At 41.2% G+C, this 24,557-nt stretch overlaps 1 non-coding gene across 1 annotated transcript; it reads left to right on the top strand.

The window, feature by feature from the left end:
- The first annotated feature begins 21,477 nt into the window (after positions 1-21,477).
- Positions 21,478-21,549, top strand: Trnaq-cug (transfer RNA glutamine (anticodon CUG)). Its single transcript has one exon. It is a non-coding gene; the product is annotated as a tRNA-Gln (tRNA).
- Positions 21,550-24,557: the final 3,008 nt, after the last annotated feature.

Genomic DNA, 24,557 nt, shown 5'->3' with positions numbered 1-24,557 from the left:
GCTTTACTTGAAAAATGCATGACCAAGCATTCTTCTCATCTTCTGTAAGCAACTACGTACACGCAGTCCCATTCCAACCGGGCATCGAAGTCATTAATCACTTAAACACCGCAACCGAGAATGAGCTGAAAGTGTGTTACCGGATAAGAAAACGCATTAAACTGTACAGAGGTACCGATAGGAAGCATCCGGCCTAGAACAGGCAAGGTTACCGGGAAGAGGGGTTGGCCAAAAGTGTCATGAATCAGCAAGTTTGTAGCTGGTGGCAATTTATTACGGTTGTGGCCTTGTTCCTGTATCTATCCTGGCGATTACTCATATGATGCCAGCATTTGTTAGCAGTCAGGCTGCGAGCACATTTTGGGAGCTTTTTACATATTGGCTTCATCATCGAACATTGTTTGGGATGAACAAGCAGGAAAAACACATTACTTTTAGATAATTTGGTGTGAAATTCAATACAATCGGCCGCGTGAGATTGATGCGTGTCTTTTTCAGAACATTTTTTTTACTCCGATCTAAACAATCCACCAGTAACGAACCAAAAAGGTGGAAAGTCTGTGGGTGCAGGAGAACAACATTTGCTTGACATATGCTAATAGTGGAACAGCGCCTAATGGTTGTCCTATCGATACCGCCAGCAGAGCAGCAGATTCGAGGCGTTCCGAAAATCGATTTGTAACCGAAACCATTAAACATTTCAATGGCTTTTCTGCTGCGTTAACAGCGGTGTTCCCAATGACGTATGAGTTTCGTTCAGACTTTGGATCTGTTTGCTCCGTGCTCTTTGGCGGGAACCTTCGTGCCAGGCGCTGCTAATGTCAAACCGTCCCGGGGTGCGTGACAAAATGAGAAAATGTTGATAAATGGCTTATTGGTGACAATTAATATTTTGACAGTTTTTAGATGTCATTTAGTAGTTGGTTATGGCATTGTTTAGTTGGAATCAACGTGTACAACAGTATGCCAAAGGTGGAGCAATTCATGGCAGAAATTTTGTGTTTGATTATACTTCATACAACCAGACGTAACTGATGTCAACCTTGTACTACATACAATAGGTTATCCAAAATGTATAATAGTGCTGTCCAATGAGAGCTTGAAGTAGCTCGAAGTTTCTCCCTATCCTGCTCATGCCTATTTGTTGACAAAAAAGAATGAGCAGGACGGGAACTACTTCGAGCTGCTCATTGGACAGCACTAATACTCACCTGATCAATTGAATATATGGTAATGGAATACTAGTTGCGACAAAATCACCAGAAAATAATCTAACTTCATATCTCCCTTGTTATTTATTCACATCGTTTGCAATTCCACATGTTTACGCGGATTTTGGAATCTGAGCGTTTACACTGAACATTTTTACGCGTTTTTTAACATTTTTCTCGGAGTCTAACCAACTTTTATACGAGAATTATGAAATTTGAGCGTTTTCCCAGTCGTTGGAGTGAGGCAAGGATGTATTCTATCTCCGCTACTGTTCCTCATCGTAATCGACGAGATCATCGTGGGTGCGATTGACCGTGTGCCAAACTGTGGGCTGCTCTGGCAGCCTATTACTATGGAGCACCCAAACGACTTCGATTTGGCTGATGATATTGCTTTACTAGCACAACGGCGCTCTGGTATGCAGAGTAAGCTGAACGACCTGGCCGATCGCTCCTCAACGGCGGGTCTCACCATCAACTTTAACAAGACCAAATCACTTTACGGTAGCCGGGCAAGCAGTGGAGAAGGTCGAAAACTTTCAATATCTTGGCAACCAGTTAGCGTCGGACGGTGGAACCAGGATTGACATAGGAGCACGGATCAAGAAGGCTAGGGATGGTTTTGCGAGTTCACCAAATTTCGAACATTCAACTCAAACGTAAAATCTGTGTTGTTATACGCCAGTGAGACTTGGTGTGTATCAACAAAAAGTTGTGACATTCTTTGCTTCAAGCGTTTTTTTCTTCAATCTCGCATAAAAACCGTGCAGAGAACCGATATCGACAGAATTTCGAGAGCGAAAATGGAGGTGGGTTGGCTACACATTACGAAAGAGCGGAGACGAAATCTGCAAGCAAGCACTGAACTGGAATCCAGCAGAACATTGCAGCAGAGGCAGACCCAGAGGCTCATGGCGGCGTAGCCTCAACAAGGAAATAAAGGAAGTCGACAGGAATCTGACCTGGGCACCGGGTCAAGGCCAAAGCTATAGCATAGTTTGTGGGAAACTATAAAATGGTTTGTGGCGCAGACGCATGAATCGCGAGCTGCATCAAGTGTACGAAGAAGAAAATATTGTGAGTCGTGTAAAATCCGACGATTATGGAGCTTTACAATACACCAAGTCAGTGGCGTAGCCAAAAAAAAGGGGTTGGCGGGTGGGGGTTTGGTAGTTTTCAAAACATTTTTTTCTTTGGAAAAAAGTTGTTCTAAATTTTTTGTCTCTGGCGGGGGGTATGTCCAAAACCACCCCCGTGGCTACGCCACTGCACCAAGTATATATGCATCGACGCTGTATCCGATCAGGTATCCAGGCGTCCTATGCATGTTATTGCTTTTTATTATCGACACAGAGAGCAGAGTCAAAACAGCCAAGGTTGTAAGCAGCGTCATTCAATTCGTATACGGTTATTTATTTGTCTGTCTCTAAAGCTCTAAATTTGTCATTGGCTGTGAGATCAAAGTAAGGTTGATTGAGTTGCGTATTAACTTCCGCAACAAAAAATCGCTAAAAGTAGAGCACACATTACGTCAAAGTGGATTGTCCAACGATACGGGGTTTTGAATGTATAGTTTTGTTGATAAAAAAATGTTTTCAATGTCTAAAAACTATGCTACTTATTTGAGTACACATTATCGCAAAATGGTAAGGAACAAAATAAGTTGATATTACACACTCGAGTTTCACATTGAATACGAAAACATCCTCAACAGCACAGCTCTCAAAATTCCAGAGCGCTCCCATTTCGCACAAAATCCGAACTGATACGTTTCCGTTTTGGGTAAGGTGTTCATCTCACCTGACAGAAAACATTGACTTGCTCAATCCGCAGTGATGAAGTAGACACATGTACAACTTCCCTTGGGCTATTGGTTTATGCAAATTAAGATTTTACGACTAAAGTGTGGACACTTCACTCACTCCCGTTGGCGGCCGTCGATCCACGCAAGTGTTCGAAAAGTGTTGAATTACCCTATATCCACTTACGTCCGCCAAACCTCTTTACTTTGTGTAAACAATAACGCGGGCAAACAGTTGCAGGTGGTATTTCAGCTTGAAGAGCATAAGTTACTTTGAGTTGGATGCCAGTTTAGAAACCACTTCTCCAATGTCTATGTACACTTTTTGCTTGACAAAAGATCAGAAGTTATTGTTTTTGGGTGAATGGATGTTTACCTTAGAGCAACTAATGGGAGATCTTGTTTGATCGTGTAATTGATGGACCTTACTTCATTACGCATAAATTTGTCCCGAGCTGCTGAACGCTCAGAAGTCTCGACAGATTCAATTACGTCGCGCTGTTAAATGGACAAAAAGCACAAGCACCATAGATCATGACATTTTCAATCGAAAGAGTGTCAAGTGCTGGTGGCCTTAGCGAAAACAATTACGCGCCATAAACAGCGACCGGCGCGCCAATCATCACTTTAACTGATTGACAGCGGACTTGAACGCACTACTGTTTGACAGACACTATAGGCTATGGCTATCAGATGACTGGTTTGGCTGCTGCCGGCTGAGTGGTCAGGACAGCTCAACAAAAGATAAAAAAATAGTGCTTCGCGAGATAGACGAAAGGGTGAAAGTGTTAAGCAGCAATTTTCAAATCAAGAAGAGAAGTAGTTTTACGTCAAGAGAGCTGTTCAAAAGTTTTCGGTCCAGGCTTCCGTAATACGAGCTGACGCCGAAAAATTAAGAAGCCTTGAAGGCCGTGACTTGCGCTCTTTCTCCCCATACACGTTTCGCTATTCAGTAGTTGATCAAAGTCCCGCTTTCAGGTTAAGTGAGGATTGATGAGTTTGTGGAGTGCTCGCCGTGCGGAGAACGAGGCACAAGAAAGAAAAACAGATATCATCCTATTAGATACCCACCACGGGACTCAGCTTACAAACTTTTGTTGATTCAACACTCACTTTTGGATACGAGAATGTCTGAAAATGACACTCCAAAAAGAAATGATTAATGAGTTCACGCTCTGCCATGAAAGAAAATAACATTTTTCTTTCAACTATTCATTTTTCATTCGCACCTTCAGCTGCCATGCCGGTTCGTTCCGAAGTGTAATGTCATCGACAGGGTCGGCTTCAGCTCTGGGTCAGGATATTTATTTGTTGGCCTTGTTTAACTTTCGGTTTCTTACGTTATATCATATTAAATGAAAAACACTGATTAATTCACCTAGCGGTGTTGGTGCCTTTCTCGTGCAAAAAATACAAAAAAATATGAATGAGTATTTTTTAGCGTGTTTTGGGCATACAAAATAGTATTTTGGCCATAACTTCTGATCACAATGGGAAAAGATTCTCCGTTGAATGTAAATTGTTGCAAGTAATTCGGACAATGCAAAGTTCCAAAAAGTGTGTCTACAAAATTTGTACACATACACACACATACATACGCACATACAGACATCACCTCAGTTCGTCGAGCTGAGTCGATTGGTATATATATGGGTCTCCGGAGCTCCTATCAAAAGTTACTTTTTGGAGTGATGATATAGCCTTTCGGTACAACTGTGTTGTACGAGAAAGACAAAAACACAGACTAATCCACCTGGGGTTGGCGGTGTATTTCTCGCATAATTAAAAATATGAGGAAAAAATCATGGTGTTTGGAGAGCAGATGAAGCGAGCTATCCGGTGGAAACCTATACGCGACTGTATTTGTATGTTAAGAATGAAGGGCAAATTCTTCACTATACTATGAACGAACGATAAGCCTGATGACGTGAAGGATGCGTTCTACGAGGGACTTGATAAGGCCTGCGGAGAATGTCCAACACACGATGTAAAGATTGTCATCTAGGATGCAAATGCGCAGATCGAGAGAGAAAGCTTCTATCGCCACAGCATTATTACGGAAAGCCTTTATTCCGCTTGTCCTTAAAATAAGGAACCTGCCTACCAAATTAACGCGAGCTAGCAAAATATGGAGGCATAATGCCAAGGTACCTGCTGATATGATAGTTTTATTGGTCTGAATAAGATCGTTTTGTAAAACTCAAAGTGCTTTAACATGAAAACCAGCGGCTTTGTAATTTTATTTCTATTCATTTATCTCTCTAGTCTACATCTAAACAGATAACACTGAAATCAACAATTTGACGCCACAATACACGGTTCGATGCCGCATCTCTCCATCCTCGAATACGCCCCACGCTCGCCAAGTCATTTTGCACCTGGTCTCGCTCGCTGCGCTCCACGCCGTCTCGTACCTTTTTTTTTTTTACAAAGGAGAATGCATTTACACACTAACCCAGTACACGTGCATTGTAGTTGCCAAACTACCACACGGAAGTGTACTGGAGTGTCGGACTCGACCATACCGGTAATACCGACTAAACTCCCTTGGGCTCCACCATCGTTTCCCCCAGGAACTACCTCCCAGTACTACTTCTGGGGCATGGCAGTACTAAACGTACTCGCTCATTATCGCTCACACAGGCACCCGTCCCATGCGAGACTGACTTGGGTGCTCACACCATTTGAGTCTTACTTGGATGCTCTCCCGGGCGCTCCGCTGTCATGCCTCGAGGTGTCAATAGCGGTAACTGCCTGGGCCTACAGATATTACGCTACGACACTCCTGCCTCAGCACGAGCAGATCAATCACACCACTGCCGAAGCAGACCACACGCTACCCTGCCGAAGCAGGGACACTCCCCATGCACCACATGTGCACAACTGTAGGTGTGCGGGTACAACCCACTGCTACCCTGCCGCCGAAGCAGCTTCTCCAAAGACCATTCGCTCCATGTGACCCTTATTCGGGTGCTCACTCTAACACTCCACTGCCATGCCTCGAGGTGTCGATAGCGGTATGTAGGGACCAATCAACGATACTACGCTACGACACTCCTACCTCAGCATGTGCAGTCCATACTCAGACTTCTGCTGCGCTTCGAGGTGACAATATCGGCGACACGCTATGACACTCCTGCCTCAGCACAACCAGATCACTCACTCCCTGCCGAAGCAGCTCACGCGCTACCCTACCGAAGTAGGGACACTCCCCATGCCAATTGGCACTCCCTGGGCTTGTGCTTTTGAAGCGGCACACAGTCGCTTTGATAGAGTCTGATTACGGGCACTTGTGGTTTTTTGGGAGGGATTTTAGCAGAGCCCACTGCTAAATCCCACCACTCCCTAGGCAGTTCTCCCTGACTCACAGACAGCTGGGGAGGGGTCGTCAAGCCCTTGGACATGGTCCATGCTGTCCCTGCTGTCCCTGCTGCCCCCGCCGTCTCGTACCTGCCGGATCGGAAGCGAACACCATCTTTGCAGGGTTGCTTTTCTTGCATCTTTGCACACCGTTTTCTTGCACAGCACCAAAGATGGTCCTAAGCACCCGTCTCTCGAATATTCCGAGTGCAGTTTTTGACCGCAGTTTCTTCTGGAGCCCGTAGTAGGCCCGACTTCCACAGATGATGCGCCTTCGTATTTCAAGACTAACGTTGTTGTCAGCCGTTAGCAAGGATCCGAGGTAGACGAATTCCTCGACCACCTCGAAGGTATCCCCGTCTATCGTAACACTGCTTCCCAGGCGGGCCCTGCGCTCGGTTCCGCCCACAAGCATGTACTTTGTCTTTGACGCATTCACCACTAGTCCAACTTTTGTTGCTTCACGTTTCAGGCGGGTGTACAGTTCTGCCACCTTTGCAAATGTTCGGCCGACAATGTCCATGTTATCCGCGAAACTAATAAATTGATTGGATCTGTTGAAAATCGTACCCCGACTGTTACACCCGGCTCTCCGCATGACACCTTCTAGCGCAATATTGAACAACAGGCACGAAAGTCCATCACCTTGCCTAAGTCCCCGGCGCGATTCGAACGAACTGGAGTGTTCGCTCGCAATCTTCAGACAGTTTTGCACACCATTTACCGTTGCTTTGATCAGTCTGTTAAGCTTCCCAGGGAAGCTATTCTCGTCCATAATTTTCCATAGCTCTACGCGGTCTATATTGTCGTATGCCGCCCTGCAATCAACGAACAGATGGTGCGTTGGGACTTGGTATTCGAGCGGCCGTCAGCGAAGCCGGCTTGATAACTTCCCACGAACTCATTCACTCATGGTGACAGACGACGGAAGATTTTACTTACTTACTTACGGATTCTGTACACCTCCGGTGGTGCAAAGGGCCGACTGGTGCAAAGGGACGACGGAAGATGATCTGGGATATCACTTTGTAGGCGGCATTAAGGATGGTGATCGCTCGAAAGTTCTCACACTCCAGCTGGTCGCCTTTCTTGTAGATGGGGCATATAACCCTTTCCTTCCACTCCTCCGGTAGCTGTTCAGTTTCCCAGATTCTGACTATCAGTTTGTGCAGGCAAGTGGCTAGCTTTTCCGGGCCCATATTGATGAGCTCAGCTCCGATACCATCCTTACCAGCTGCTTTATTGGTATTTAGCTGTTGGATGGCATCCTTAACTTCCCTGAAGGTGGGGGCTGGTTGTCTTCCATCGTTCGTTAAACTGACGTAGTCTCTTCTCCTCCGCTGCCTTGACTTTCACTGCCTGTACTCTCAGCGCCATTCAAATGTTCCTCGTAGTGCTGCTTCCACCTTTCGATCATCACACGTTCGTCCGTCAAGATGCTCCCATCCTTATCCCGGCACATTTCGGCTCGCGGCACAAAGCCTTTGCGGGATGCGTTGAGCTTCTGATAGAACTTGCGTGTTTCTCCTCGCACACCGCTTCTTCCAGGCGGCGTTTCTTCTCCTGAAAAAGGCGGGTCTGCTGTTTCCGCTTCCGTCTATAACGTTCCACGTTCTGCGGGGTACCTTGCTGCGGCATGACCGCCCGCGCTGCGTCCTTCTCCTTCAGAATCTGTCTGCACTCTTCGTCGAACCAATCGTTCCATCGACCTCGTCCCATATACCCGACGTTGTTCTCCGCTGCGTCGTTAATGGCTGCCTTGTCTGTATTCCAGCAATCCTCAAGAGGTGCCCCATTGAGCTCACTCTCTTCCGGCAACGCTGCCTCGAGATGCTGCGCGTATGCAGTGGCGACATCAGGTTGCTTCAGTCGCTCTAGGTCGTACCGCGGCGGTCGTCGGTACCAAACATTGTTGATGACGGATAGTTTTGGGGCACAGTTTAACCATCACCAGATAGTGGTCAGAGTCGATGTTAGCGCCACGATACGTCCTGACGTCGATAATATCGGAGAAGTGCCGTCCATCAATCAGAACGTGGTCGATTTGTGATTCTGTCTGCAGTGTTGATCTCCAGGTGTACCGATACGGGAGACTGTGTTGGAAGTAGGTGCTGCGAATGGCCATATTCTAGGAGGCGGCAAATATAGTATATTAACAATATAGTCCACTTCGTTATTCTCCATACATTAGGCAACCGACAGAACAATCACACCATCTTGCGTCACAAAAGGCAACTAACGCCTGAAAACGATAGCCAAGGGGTGCGATGATTGCAAAAATTACATTGACTTAACATTTTTCAACTATTTGAATTACATTTTTCGAAAACTTATTTTTGAACTCTGAAATCAAAATGGGGTCATAGGATGATTTCTAGCACATAATTTTGAAATGTTATATTGCATATTGCATTACACGTTTAAAACCCCCTCGGAATGTCTCTTCACTACATTACTTACCTTTTGCGACACCGCGGTGCTACTGTGTTGTCTTTCGAAATCAGCCAGAGTGGACCATATTGGTAATATAATATATTTGGAGGCGGTGAAATCAATTAGTCGTAGGCCGTTTTCGTTCGTCAGCCGGTGAGCGCTGAACTTTCCAATAGTCGGTCTAAACTCCTCCTCTTGGCCAACCTGAGCGTTCAAATCTCCTATGATGATTTTGACGTCGTGGCTTGGTCAGCTGTCGTACTCACGTTCCAGCTGCGAGTAGAATGCGTCCTCATCATCATCAGTGCTTCCGGAGTGTGGGCTATGGACGTTGATTATGCTGAATTTGAAGAACCGGCCTTTGATCCTCAACCTGCACATTCTTTCATTGATCGGCCACCACCCGATCACGCGCCTTTGCATATCGCCCATCACTATGAAAGCTCTGGTAGATGGTATGATTACCTCTAAACGTTCGCACCATTGATCCCTTCCAACAAACCTCCTGCAGCGCTACGATGCCGAATCCACGGTCCTTGAGCACATCGGCGAGTATGCGTGTGCTCCCGATGAAGTTGAGAGATTTGCAGTTCCACGAACCGAGTTTCCAATCGCTAGTCCCTTTTCGTCGCAGTGGTCTTCGCCGATGGTTCCGGTCCGTACTCTCTTGTTGATTGTTCGTTGCTCATGTTTTTTTAAAGGCTGGCTTGCAGGGCCTGACGCTGACACCAAACCCCCTAAATTGCTGGAGGACCATTCCTCCTTATTCCCGGTGGACCATGGTGTTATATGTGAGCCGATCCTGACATGGAGAACAGACGCTCAGTAAGATTTGCACCTCCGGAGAGGAGCAAACCCCCCCTTCCCTGTCAGCATACGACCATAGTTCCCACCGGGGTTCGTTATCCAATCTTCCCTAAGATTGCTCGTGTCCCGGCCAGCAACACGGGGAGGTGGGGATAGGAGTAGCTGGGTAAGAGGCGAGATGGGGTCTATTTTATTCCTTCAGGTACGCGAAGTACCAATGGTACGCTTTACCCAGCATTTGCCGTGCCAAACGTGTTTCTATCTGAAGGGTAAAAATTGCTCGTTTTAAAATTCAGGACCATTGGTACATATGTTGTGAAATGTCATTTTTGTGTCATAGAATTGTTATTGCTTATTTGCCAATAGCTTTTCTTAAAAAACATTTACTAATCTGGGCTTTAGATGAACCTGAAAAGTTTGATGCATCTATAACTTCGTTCAACTGACTGCTGGGGACAGACATACCATTCAATCGCAACTCACTGTCTTACTCCGACCCTGGCGGATATTTCCGAGGAGCTCTGTTGGACAGCTCACAAAAAAGGTAGCGAAGCCAAGAGTATGTTATGAACGCTACCAAAAGAAAACATGCTCTCTTCGAAAGACAGGCCTTAATCGCCGTCTCATGAGGAATCGTTATCATGGCCGTCATCAGCTGTAATTAGATTACAATTTCTATCAAAAGGCCAAAGTGCTTCTGGTGGCCGGATTGCTGTTTGCTTTCGAGAGAATGATGACTGCTGGTATGATGGATGATGGCGTAAATGAGGATTGATAACGATCGATGGCTCGTCCTGATGGGCAAACGAATTTCTGTTCATACTGATATGAGTGACTGAATGAATTCGTGAACGTGACACGACTTTCCACATTGAATGATGATTGGTAGTTATAAAATTCGAATCTTTCCTCCCGTTGCAGAACAGTTCCCCAGACCTTGCGTTTCCTGCAACTCACCCAACCTTGGTCAAATTATGTGTACATAACTCATATACAAACATACCTTCCACGAGTATGTCATATCAAACGATGATTGATGGAAAAAAGTGGAGGCATGTTTGTAATCCATTTTTCTTGTGCTTTGATCCTGAAATGGTGCCTGGGTCGCTATACAAATCGACGAAGCACTGCGTTCTGCTGGTTGGTGGATAAACAGCTGAACATTTGGTATCGCCGCTGTCGCTGGGGGAAATGATTAATTTGTTTACTCTCGAAACACGAATTTGCTGCCTGAAACTGTCGTCGATTAGTGCGCGCATTCTTTTGTTGATATTTATGAGCTTCAATGGATGATGACTGAGCATAATTTATTGTGCCTTTCCTGATATGTCTCTGTGTGGTAACGTCACATGACACTGATACAAACTTCGGAGATTTTTACCTGCATTATTGCACGATACATGTATTAAGCGTTCAAATATTATAATATTTTTATCATTCTTGTTATCATTGATCGTAATCTATTTCACAAATACTTTGTATTATAAGACGTTCTTTTCTACCACGATGATGCGTTCACATCAGTGGGTCTCATATTAACTAAATTTTATTCAGAATCAACTACTCAAGTCGGCCTACACTAAAATGCATAAAATTTCTCAACCCTTTCATGCTCGCAATAATGTATTACTGACAGAGAAACGTGGCGATACCTTGGTTCTACACGCACCGCTTCCCAATGTTCAGTGCTCACAATCCGCATACATGCTAGGGCAGACAGAAAACATTGCATCGGTTGCCCCCAAGGTATGCCTTAAATCATGTAAGGCATGCATACCTAATGTGTAAGACAACTCACCGGGCCCCGCGTGCCTCAACGAGAGTATCGTCGGCACATTTGCACTTGCAAGTGCAGTCTGCAGTGCGGTGGCATGGCAGCGACGCGCCTTGGATGGATGAAGATAGTAAAACCGTTCGGTTGGCGGCGCAGCTATGCATAAACTATTCGCTAATTTACTCACCTGTTGTTGAAAGTAATGATTATGGTTATAGCCGTGTATAAGCGATATTTATTTATGGCACTTCCAATGCGATCATTAAAAGAACATTGTATTATGCTAATGACAAGCATCTGCCATGCCCTAGCAAGGACGAGGAACCGCTCTTCAGGAGCGATAAGAATAATGCTAAGATTATTATGATTTGACGGGTAGTCAGAACAATGCTAGGCAAATGGGGCAAAAAATGTAGCATTTTACCACATAACTTTTTACCTCTTCAGAATATTCCACTGCTCATCATCAGCTACCCCGTCATGGACTCATAAGTGAACAAAATATAGCCAAAAGTGACCGGAAGTGACTCATTAGTGACAAGAAGTTACCAGTAACTGTGACGTATACATATTTATTTATTTATTTATTTATCTGTTTGTTTATTTATTTATTTATTTATTTATTTATTTATTTATTTATTTATTTATTTATTTATTTATTTATTTATTTATTTATTTATTTATTTATTTATTTATTTATTTATTTATTTATTTATTTATTTATTTATTTATTTATTTATTTATTTATTTATTTATTTATTTATTTATTTATTTATTTATTTATTTATTTATTTATTTATTTATTTATTTATTTATTTATTTATTTATTTATTTATTTATTTATTTATTTATTTATTTATTTATTTATTTTTTTATTCATTTATTCATTTATTTATTTATTTATTAATTTATTTATTTATTTATTTATTTATTTATTTATTTATTTATTTATTTATTTATTTATTTATTTATTTATTTATTTATTTATTTTATTTTTTCTGGAGCAGGGAAAAGCCCATTTGAGTACAGCTTTTAATAAAAGCTCTTTCTCAAATGAGCGCAAAACCTCCTCTTCTTTTCATATTAACAGAATACAAATTTCCAAATGATACACACAAAATTTGCTTAATAAATTATCTTACTAACTAACTAACAACTAACTATCTAGCTAACACCTCACGATAACGATTCTTATTGGTGACACGGGACAAGTGGAAGTCAAAAACAGGATAATAGCGATTGAACACACGACACATCCTATTTATAGGATCATTATATCCGTAGTTTATACGAAAAGCAGGAAGACGAAGAAATGCATGAGAACGGAGATGACGACGACGGATGTCAATATTCAACATATCTAGTACACGAGGACAATCAATGTGGGACTGAAGAACATCAGAAATGAACGAGGCTTTAAAAACATTCCGACGTGTTTCCAATAACTCCAGATCAATTAACTTACATCGATCTTCATAAGGCGGAAGGTTCAGCGGATCGCTCCATGGAAGTCTTCGAAGGGCGAAGCGAATAAACTTGCGTTGGATTTTTTCTAATAGTTGAATTCCATTTTGATAGTGAGGAGCCCAAACAACGACAGCGTATTCCACGGTAGAACGTACCAAAGAGCAATAGAGAGTTTTTATGCAATGGATATCATCGAAGTGTTTTGCAGCGCGGAAAGTCATGCCCAAGCACTTGGATGCTTTGGCCGTAATGTAGCGTACAAGCTCCTTAAATGTTAGTTTTGAATCAGAATCAGAATCAGAACACCAAGATCTTTAATGGTGCTTTCTCGTTCGATTGGAGTGGAGGAAATATAATAGTTGAATGACGTTATTGGTTCTCTGGCAAAAGAAATCACGGAGCATTTGCTTGCATTCAAGCTCATTCTGTTCAGTGTGACCAATTGACAAAATTATTTAGTTCCTTCTGAAGAAAAACAGCATCTTCGTGACATGACAATATATGATAAACTTTGAAGTCATCAGCATAGGAGAGTTTGTAACATTTCAGGATTTGGTTGGCATCATTCAGGTATAATAAGAACATAAAAGGCCCCAAATGACTCCCATGGCATATGCCACAAAGCTGTAGTGGTGAAGGTCAAACAAAAGGAATTACCGAAACAACACAAACAAATTAAATTTTTAACTGGCTAAATTATGTCCTTGTGCACACATCGGATTGTCAAAGAAGAGGAAAAATTCTAAAATAATGTCAACATGAATTATAGAAACACATGAAATCACTCACTCATAAAAAATTTTGGGACCCATGCGGAGTATTCCCAGTCTGAGCAACAACGTTTGTTGCACTAGTTTGCTGGGCGGTGAGAGTTGTGAGTAGACGTTGTATGGTGGAGACCTGTTTTGATACGCAAAAGATGTGATCGAGCTGAAATTGTTATTATCGCTTTTAATTACTTTTTATAGTCATTGAATTACAGGTTTACCTCGATTATATGGACCCTCGATTATATGGACTTCGATTATATGGACTTTTTACCTCGATTATATGGACATTTTTTTTCGCTTAATTTTTTTTGTGTTTTGGTGTATTAAAAAGATGTTGAATATTGTAAGTCATATTTTACATTGATTCTATATTTATTATGGTACATTGGGGCAAATAAAGGCCCGTAAGGCATGTTGTGATGTGATGTGATGGAGATGCACTCTGAGTCATATGTTCGATTGACTTGATTGATTTACCATTTTCGCGTTGGAAAATTTCATTGTATATAATGATAAATATACAATTCTTTAATCTGCAACAGCCACGGCCACGTCCTTACAAATAGGTGGTGGAAAATAATGCGTATTTTTGGTGATCTCTGCCATACGAAAACGTGAAGTGAATTGTCAGACTGACAGTATGCGGAGCAATTGATAAGATGAAATTGTCATATTTAGCTGTTAGATCTTTGCTTCCAACCTTTTTCTGCTTTTGGTGCATGGAATTAAGTATAGAAGGACGGATGATGCATTAACATTTAGCAAACCGTACCCACTGAGACTGATTTTTTAGGTATATCCACGAAACTGGAAGAGTTTATTTCAATATGTGATACATAAAGTTCCAAATGGTTTTCAAACCTGGCATTAAATCTTCTGGACGAACTTGATAATTATTTGAATGTAAACAACTGAAAACTCTTCGAGCAGTCTTTATGTTTAAATAAATGTTGTCGAATATCCTGGTATTCACATTTGTTCAGCACAAGGCTTAAGGATTATACTGACGCTCAACGGTAGGAAAAGAAATTGAATATCTTTAGAATGTTCTTGTTAGCAGTTCTTAAATCAATTGCTGCTAAACCGTTCAGCAAAGCGTGATCCTGAAACGCTCATGCAAACTCGTTCATGCTGTGTAGTTTGAGCGATGTGTTTTTCGTTAGTGTTGTACAAAATACAACAGCACGCGGTGGTGAAATTTTGAATGCAATCTCAAGCTTTGTCCGGGATTTTTATGAGGGCCCGCCATTGTGCATCGTTTTAAATTTTAAAACCCGTTGCACAATACAGCCCTGCTTTAATATACGAACATAAAAAATAAGCAATACCAGCGCCGGCCGTATGCGAATGCAGGTCAATTAAGGAATAGGTAGGAAATTGTTGACGTGATACTCGCTTTGATAGAAGCCGACGAGTCATCTGCACTTACACGAGAAATTACTGGGATGTTGGATATCTGGGGTAGAAGGTGTGGCAGGGTTCGTTTTGGTTAACGGTCTGCCGTGTATAGCGTGTAGTTTGATGTAAAACAAAAACAATCTAAATATTTTAATTATCAACCACACTACACGGATGCGAACTAAATTTTCACTTTCTGATTAACTTACTCACCCGCACAAAGCAGAACGAAATTTCGGTGACCGGCCGATAGTTTTGCTTTCCGCACAAAGTAAAACTAAACTTCGACAACCTGCCGATCGCTCTGCTTACTGGAGAATCTGAAACACGAGAAAATAGGCACTGGACTGATCAATTTTATTACCGGCCGCGCAATGCAGGACACAATATTTCGGCAGATCGCGCGATCGTTCTGCTGTCCGAAACAAGAGAAAACACGCACTCACTGAAAATCTCTTCAATAAAGATATAAAACTTTCAACTTTTCACTTCTCACTATTCATTTCTCACTTCTCACTTATTATTTTTTATCTTTCACTCCTCACTTATAACATCTCATATTCCAATTTCTCACTAATTGCTTTTCACTTCAAACTTTTCACTTTTCACTTTTTACTTCTCACTACATACTTTTCACTTCTCACTACTCACTTCGCACTTCGAATTTCTCACTTTTAACTTCTCACTTCTCATTTCTCACTGCCCACTACTCACTTCTCACTTCTCACTTCTCTCTTCCAATTTCTCACTACTTACTTCTCACTTCTCACTTCGAATTTAAAACTTCTCACTTTATAGCCACAAAAATTTTGTAGTGACAGAAAATTTCACCCTAAATTGTTTACCTCTCACTTCTTATTGCTCACTTCTAACTTGTAATTTCTCACTTTTCACTTCTCACTTTTCACTTATCATTTTTCACTTCTTGTTTATCACTTTTCGCTTCTAACTTCTAACCAGAGACCATATCGTGCATGTAACTGATTTTAACAGCATCGAGTTAGTGAGGTGTAAATGCATTGGAAATTCACTTCGACTTAGAGAATATTGAGTAAGTAGATATCGATTTACAGACGGGACGCAGTATGCTAGATTGACTTTGAATTTCATCGAGTAAGGGAAAATATCCAACTACAGAACATCGAGTTATGGAGAGTATTACATCGGCTGAATTACTTTAGTAAACGTAGGTCAAATTTGCTGAAAATTTTAATGGTTGTTACGTCAACTATGAAATCAAGGGCAGTACTTTCTAACAGCGCACTTAGTTATCCCTCCACGAATCTCCTGACAGCTAGCTGGAATCTTTTGGAAAGCTCTCCTTTTCAGATAAAACATAACACCGAAGTTAAATATTCAAAGTGATCAATTTGCGCTATTGTTGAGCTTGACTTTAATTTGTAAAGGATATTGTGTTGAGCTTAATTTTAGGTCTAAAAATCACCTTAATAGAGATAAAACAATGTAAAAGACTAGATGAAGTAATCTAGAATGTCGCAGAAAAAAAAGGTCGACTAATGTGATCACAAGTTGACGAGCAATCTGTCAAAAAAAAAAACGCGAGGCCTTTCAAAAACACAAATTAATTCACCTACAGTGTGATTTTAACCATTCTTCAATCATATGTGTATCCAAAGTTATTTTTATTTTATTCCATTTTGTTACATGTGAAAAAACGGCGTAAATTGCGATTCTGTTATTTATTCTGTTATTTATTTATATATTTTTTTCTGTTAATCCATTCGAGAAAAAAATAGACACATAGGAAGTATTAAAAAGTTATTTCATCAGAACAGAACGGAATAAGACTTTTCATATTTTTCTCTATAAGCTTATTGAAACAAACTTTATTTTGACTACTCAACTGTTTTAGCTCATCAAAACAATCCCTAGATATTGCTACTTCTTTGAATACCAGAATTTAGGCACCACATGTGTAGCATATATCCATCCTTCTATCAATCTTTTTTTATTTTTTGTGGTGGTTACAATGGTAGCTGTCCCTTGCTATTAATCTACACTGTACCCCGCCCATATTGGCTTCTATGAGCCTCCCGTTTTTCATCACCACACAGACGTTCCTAAGCGATGTTGCTCATGTGGTCACTGTTGTGGGCCGTGTTGATGAAAACAAGGATTTGTTTAACAGCCCACCCCCGCATCATTATAAGCACTTAGTATTGTCAAACTACTATCACTAACATCAACATCACTCTTTTCTTCTCTTTTACCTTTAAAAAATATATAAGTTTTTCTGACACTACTAATCACCTCAATCACTTCACTCAGTATAAGCAATGAAATCATTCATCCTATTCACCTACTATCATTACGTAAATCTTGGCACAGTCATCGTGATCACTAACAATATTGCGGTCACTATCACCGTATCGTTATTTCTTCACTTTCACAACTTCTCCACTATTATAACTCTCTTAAGCAGGAAAAACATCCCCAGAAACGGGTCACCGAAAAATCACCAAACGGTCAAAATCAAATAACTAAATCTTCAGAACCATCCTTGTTCAAAATCCCGTACAACATTTCCAAATTCACGTCACTCTTTAATAAGCATATTAGTCTCTGTTTACTATTTTGTTGAACATATATTGCAGTCGTGTGTTTAATGATGAGTTGATTCACTTAATGTACACCCATGACTGCCAACACCATCTAACATCGATTCATCAATTTTTACATTATTTATATTTTGCACTTCTCAGTCATCACCCAAAACACTTCAGCATAATTTTCCACTCATTTCCTAAATCAAATTTTATGCTATTGTTCTTGAAGCAGATCCAAATATTTGAAAACACAATTAATTAATGATAACTAGCTTGATGAGCGTATTAAAAATTCAGTTCTCCATAGTGTGATTCACAGATTAAACACTCTTCAGATGATGATATATACACACACTCATAAAACATACATACATTCTCTTACACATTTTGATGCGGTCAAAGAAGTAGTTTGGAGAATTGCGCCTATCTTTATGTCTTCTACCAATTGCAGTGATGTCTGGTATTACAAGTTTTAATAGTCAAACAGTAAGTTTACTTCTAATTTTGTCAAGTATTTCGTAAGATGTCATTTGTTTTATCTTGTTTAATTCACCTATCACATTGTCTTTCTTAGTTTTTTGGTTTTCTACGTAATTCAGTTTAAGTCGATACTCATTGTAGATTATGTTGCGTCGTTCCTTCATTTTATTTGTCTAACACTAATCTCCCAGGGTCGTTTCTGCGTAGACAGAAAACCTAGTTTGAAAGTTTGAAAGAGCATCACTTTAAAGTTGAGCGAAGAAAATGAAATTTGCCCTACCGTATCTAATCGTCTTAAATCCTTACAAGTAAAATAACTATCATTATCTAAGTCGTGGTCAACTATAGGATTCACTTTTCGGTGGCAAAATAAAGCTTCATCACGCCTATTCCCTATCTATTAATAAAATTTATCGAGAATGAAGCCATTATTAGATTGTTTGTATACCATTGTTGTCATATGTGGTATTTTATATTATGGCTCTTTAATTTGGACATAACAAAATAAAAGAAGCGCCACGCTCCTAGTTTTGATAAAACTTCTACTTAGTGAATCCTATTAATGTCAATTCCCTATTAATGTCGATAAAGTTGATTACAATTTCTCTATATATACCTATCTAGCTAGATTTAAGCGTAGCTACGACTCATTCAGGGAACACATCAGAAAAGTATTGCAAAAAAGGAGGAGATCTCACTTCATTATTACTGAGGAAAGGAGCCCACCTTACTGCATCACTATTCCAGGCTCCAAGACACGATGATGTCCGTTGGATCACATGCACATCCGTAAAATCAGTGCGTCAATGCCAAATTGTGACGCGACATTGAACAAAAATAGTCCACATGTGATTCCACCACGACAGGATATGTCTTTGGTTGCCATATCAGTGATAATGGCGTAAGCCCACCCATCGCGGCAAGATCACATATCCGAGGGGAGGGTTATTTCCATCCTTCTATCAATCTTATAACAAAACTGCTTCGCGAAGGTGTTAATATTAATATGAATATGAATAGAACATATGACCTCACTACCAATATTATCTTCTCTTTATATGTATAAGCACAATAAAAAATGTGCAACTGTGTTGTTATTCTTTGTACCCGGTTCCAGGAAATAAAAAGGCACTACGTTTGCAAAACAAACGCACGTGATTTTTTGGAACTGAAAATACGTTGGGAACGATACGGTATCTTCTGATTCTTTATTTAGTCAGTCAAATAAATCATCATCAAATTCACAATAAATCGTAAATCATAACACTTCACGTCTTATCGTCTTATCTAGTCGTTGGCCATTCATTCATTGAAACTTCTAGCAAGAAATGCGCCAAGATGACCATAAAAGGGGCTTGTTAATCACACATGTTGCGGTGAGTGGAATACAAATTTGAAATTATTGCTTATGATAAACTTTCAAAAAGAACTTTGCTCTAAATATAAAATGTGGAACATGAGAGCAAAACTACCAAAATGTCACGAGATTTCATTTATACTCGAATTTTGGTTTACGCGCCAAAATTTCAATCTCCTGTTCACCAAAAAATCGTTCATCAAAAATTATGAATAAAAAATGACTTTTTGTTGGATAAATCCAAGAAGCACTGAATGTAAATAAACCGAAATTGTCATATGTATTATTATAATTGCATTGGTGGAAATTTAATTTCTGCGTAAAGCTTACTTACAAATTCGAGTCTGCTGATAGGATATCCGAAGAACTCTCTGCACATAACAATAAACATCTTCCTGTAATATTTTGCTGAGTCACCCAAAACTCTATCTTTTTTTAGAAATGAAAATTTTCATCTAAGAAACTTATTCCTAGGAGAATTATTGGTCAAGCTCAAATATGCATACAAACTTCCATGAAGACATTAAACATCTAAAATCAATGTCTAAAATCCGTGCCTGTCTATGATTGTTCTATGTTATTTTAACATCTAACTCACATTACATCCCGAGTAACACGCTGTTCATACATGCCGCTTTAGATTAAGCTACCGATATTTATACCCTTCGAGAGATGGCGTACATCGAGCCTCTAAGCCGCATCGGCGTTTCGGCTTCAGAAAAACTTAGATAATATTGATTTTGACCATGAATCGGTACTAAAGTTCAAACATATTTTTGCTTCTTCTTTTCAATAAGGTCCGAATTCGTTTTTTACAGAGATCTGATTTCACTGCATTTGGCATTTAGGAGTACCTTTACATAGAGCTCATATCAGTCAGAGTGCTTATTAGATCCACCAAATTCATAACCACTTCTTTCCTAATTGATAAGCACTCTAGAGTTTAGAGATTCATGTCGTCAGCTTTGAAACCAGCCTAGGGTTGATTGAGTTGCGTTTTTATGATTTACTCCAGTGTGGCAGATCTTACTCCGTAAAACACCACGAAAAGGTGTCTACCCAGCGTAACGGGAAGAATACTGGATAGGAGGCTTCTCATATTTTCTGCATCAACTACCATTACCAATTCAACATCTCCTGAAAAGACACAGTTAGGAACTTCCTCTAATAATACTTATCTTGACAACCCGAAATATTTTCAGCTTACTTCGAAGAACAAGGAAACGCCTAGAGCAAAAAAACGGTTTGACGGATTGTAGATCACGATTCATCCTTCGGTCCCCATTCATTATCTTAACGAATTTTTTCTCCATCCATCAAGCAAGTCTGCAACGCTTCAATCACTTAATGATTAGGCCTCAAACACGCTGCCTGACAGGGCAAAAGGGGGAAAACAGAAGATTAGTCGATATTCCCTCCCAGACCTTGCTTATTACAACATATCAATCAGTCATATGGCAGCAGGGCGGGTATCATAACAATCATCCATCATCCTCGGCTGACTTGCGGCGAATAAAACTCGTAGGTTTTTTTTTTCTCGCTGCTGCCTACCTGCTCCTTCCCACCTATTATTTTGCTGTGGCATTGCACTGAGTGAGAACGGTTTGCATTACTTGGCTTGATGGAACGCTAACTCCGCGCTGACGATGACGGCTGCCTACTGGCTGGAAGGTTCAATTTATGTAAACATCGTCATTCTCGACTAAACGGACACACGGAGAGGTGCGCAACAAATCATCATTCATAGTCAATCGTCCGTTCGACTGGGACCACCGTCGCCATTCTGACGGCATCCCCTGCTTTGGCTTTGGTTAGGCATCACAATCGAAATAAATTGCAGATTGTCTCTAATGAATGTGCCCACCATCATTCTCGACAGTATGCTATGTTTATCGCATGTCTCAGAATCTGGGAAAAGAGGAATTTTGATTTTGGGTGCTGGCGATCGCAGCGTTCGTAGAAGAAAAATCTATTTTTGCTCTACGTGTGGTCACAAAGTGAAAACAAAACTATTTTCCTTTTCATAAGCCTGTATTGTCTCGCATTACACATGGTTCCATGGTGTAATGGTTAGCACTTTGGACTCTGAATCCAACGATCCGAGTTCAAATCTCGGTGGAACCTGCGCATTTTTTTAACTTCTACTTGATTATCTTATGTTTCATTACTAATAATGTAAGCCAGTGATGCACAGCATTTTGGACATTTATTTCCTTAATTTGCATCCCACACAATAAAATGAGCTTTGACCATACAAGTGAAATTTTTAAATATATCTATCAGCTGAGGATATTGAACGGATATTGGTAATATAATCATTTCGTACGACTTGATCAAAGTAAATTACAGTGCAGTCCACGGGTGGCTCCTTCTTTTTTTCTTTGATAGTTTCGATAGTGATACGTTGTCCATCGACTACCTTACGGTCGTGTCTTGTATACATCCCTTCTGATTTTTCAACCTAAAAATTGTGTGATAGTGTTGTATTTTTAAAACATATTTGGCCCGATTGAAATCGATAAATACGCTTACCGGGAACTGGTTCTGGACTATTTTTGGATAGCAAGCGAATACCATCATGCGATAAATCAGATTTATAATTGGAACTTATAACATTCTGTGGTAGTATCTTGGACCATATTTGGCTGGATTGGAACCGGTAGGTGGGTTATCCATTGGATTGGATAACAGACCAATAAAGCTTATTGAAATTATCTCTGAATGATCATGAAAAATCATGAAGCTGGACATGCTATACAATAATGCTAGTTAAATTACCCATTTGTTTCGGAAAATATAAACAACCGCAGAATCTATGAACTTTAAAAACAGGAATATTAATATGCCAAATTAGGTAAACCCACCATGAGGAAATATCGAGTTGATGAGCATAAAATCTTTAAAAAGCTGTTTCTTACGAACTATCATAGAAAAGGCTTTTATCGAAATCGAAAATTCAAAATTTTAATAACTTATCTGTATGGAGTAAAATGTTACTTTTATTTACGGAACAATTAAGCGGAATATTTTTTGGAAAGTAAAGTATTTTACTTTAGTTTACGGAAGAACCTTAAAACCCAACATTTAAACACGTTGGCTTATGTCCCTCTCTTACTAACTTTTAATATGTAATATCCTTTGTACATTTCACAAAAAAATGTGACTCCGTAAAATGTCATACACGTCTGAGCCAACCAAATAAATGAACTTGAGAAAACCCAACACTGTATTCCGCTCTTTTCATGTTAAATATTCTTTTGAACACGATACCAAAATATTTGTCAATACACTGAAATCTGGACCTCCTCGGTGAGTGATCAGTTTTGGTTTACGTTTATTTTTCTCTCACAGAAAATCCATTCATTTTTGTGAGAAAGTGAAAATTTGTTTCTTGTCCAGTCGTGTTTCTCCAGTAAGCAGCACTACGAAGAGCACCTGAATGGCGATGTGGCAGACAACGGTGGTGGTATAGTAATGCACCTGGGAGTGCTTCTTGGGTAGTATTAGTGTTTGTTTGACTTATGTCTGTTGGGTTCTTTCCCCTGGCCCCCTCCTTATCTTATTTGTCCCTCGTGGTCTTTATCTTACCATATTTTCTGAATAATGTGATGGATTGATCATTGCGGCTGCTCACATCCAAGTTTTAAAAACTCGATCGGGATCTCATTGTACTACGATTCAGCTATCGCACTCTCTTCGTGCTGCGTTTTATTTCTCAGGTAGACTCGTTTCTCTTTTGACCTTTCTACACTGTATCGTTTGGGGGCAGCAGGGACCATGTCCAAGGGCTTGACGACCCCTCCCCAGCTGTCTGCGAGTCAGGGAGAACTGCCTAGGACGTGGTGGGATTTAGCAGTGGGCTCTGCTAAATCCTTCCCAAAAAACCACAAGTGTCCGTAAGCAGACTCTATCAAAGCGACTGTGTGCCGCTTCAAAAGCACAAGCCCAGGGAGTGCCACTGGCACATCAGGGTTGATACCAGTAAGACCCTGATTATGGTATACTGGTTGCGTGTTATTGGACTTTGTATCTGGATATTGAAATATTGTGAACGCGAAGGCTGGTAGTCTGGTTATTCTATTCTCTTAGTAAGGCCGGGTGACACCGACCTGAAACGGCGAATGGGCTAATGGCCAGGCTGTCTTCCGTCCCCTAAAACCGTGGCGGGCCTTGTAGCACGCGGTACAATCCTGTAGCTCAGCTGGTAGCTGAGTGGTAGTAGGCTCAGATGCTCCTTCCTGACTAGCGCTGATCTGGCTCTGAACACGAAAGTGTCGCGAAGGCGACTATCGCCTCGCGAAGGCGACTACACCAGCAGGATTCGACAGCAGCCGCAAGGGGGACCCAACAGCAATGATCACATCAAAACAAAAAAAAATCGAGGGAGGGAGGTGAGGCGAATGGCGACAAGGAGAACCCTTTTGCCAGGCGCAGTGGCCTTGATCGGTCACCCCAAAGGTCGCCGGGGGGAGGCGATGGTGGAGCCCGTGGTGGGTCAGACGAGGTGCCGGTCGACGTCAAAATGGACGGCCCCACTCTGACCAAAGTCATCAACTCGGTGATGACCAACCATGGGGATGATGGAGTCCAGACCATGGAAGTGATTACGGGCATATCAGACGTAATTATGTCCTTCCTGGACAACCGGGTGAATTACAGTAAGGACTTGAAGCAGGCCATACTGACCCTCTGCGCTCTAGTCGTGGAGGCGAAGACGGAATGGAAGTCCTTGCCGGAAGCTAGTAAGGAGGCGGAGCACAAGATCCGCCTTCTTACTGAAGAGAAGGAGTTGGCGGTTAGCCAAGCGGTGAAGGCCTCGAAAGAGGCTGAATCGAAGATTCGGCTCCTTACAGAGGGGAAGCAGCTGGCGGAGAGCCAGACTGGAGAGCTTCAACGGCGTATGGCAATTAGCGGAGCAACTCCTAAGCTAAGTAAGGTCACGCAGGAGGCGGACCTGAAAGTAGCTAAAAAAGCCTCGGTACGGACAGTCGAGAAGGTCCGAGTGGATAAGACCGAGAGGAAAATGGTACCTCCACCAAGGATGATACCAAAGGATCGCCGGGAGGAAGACCTACCATGGACGGAGGTAGCGAATCCAAGAAAGGCAAAACGAAGTCGTCAGCAGGTCGCAA

Source organism: Armigeres subalbatus, chromosome 2, assembly GCF_024139115.2.
Source record: "Armigeres subalbatus isolate Guangzhou_Male chromosome 2, GZ_Asu_2, whole genome shotgun sequence".
NCBI lineage: Eukaryota > Metazoa > Arthropoda > Insecta > Diptera > Culicidae > Armigeres > Armigeres subalbatus.
The sequence above is the reverse complement of the archived record's forward strand: the minus strand, read 5'-3'. Positions and strand labels throughout refer to the sequence as shown.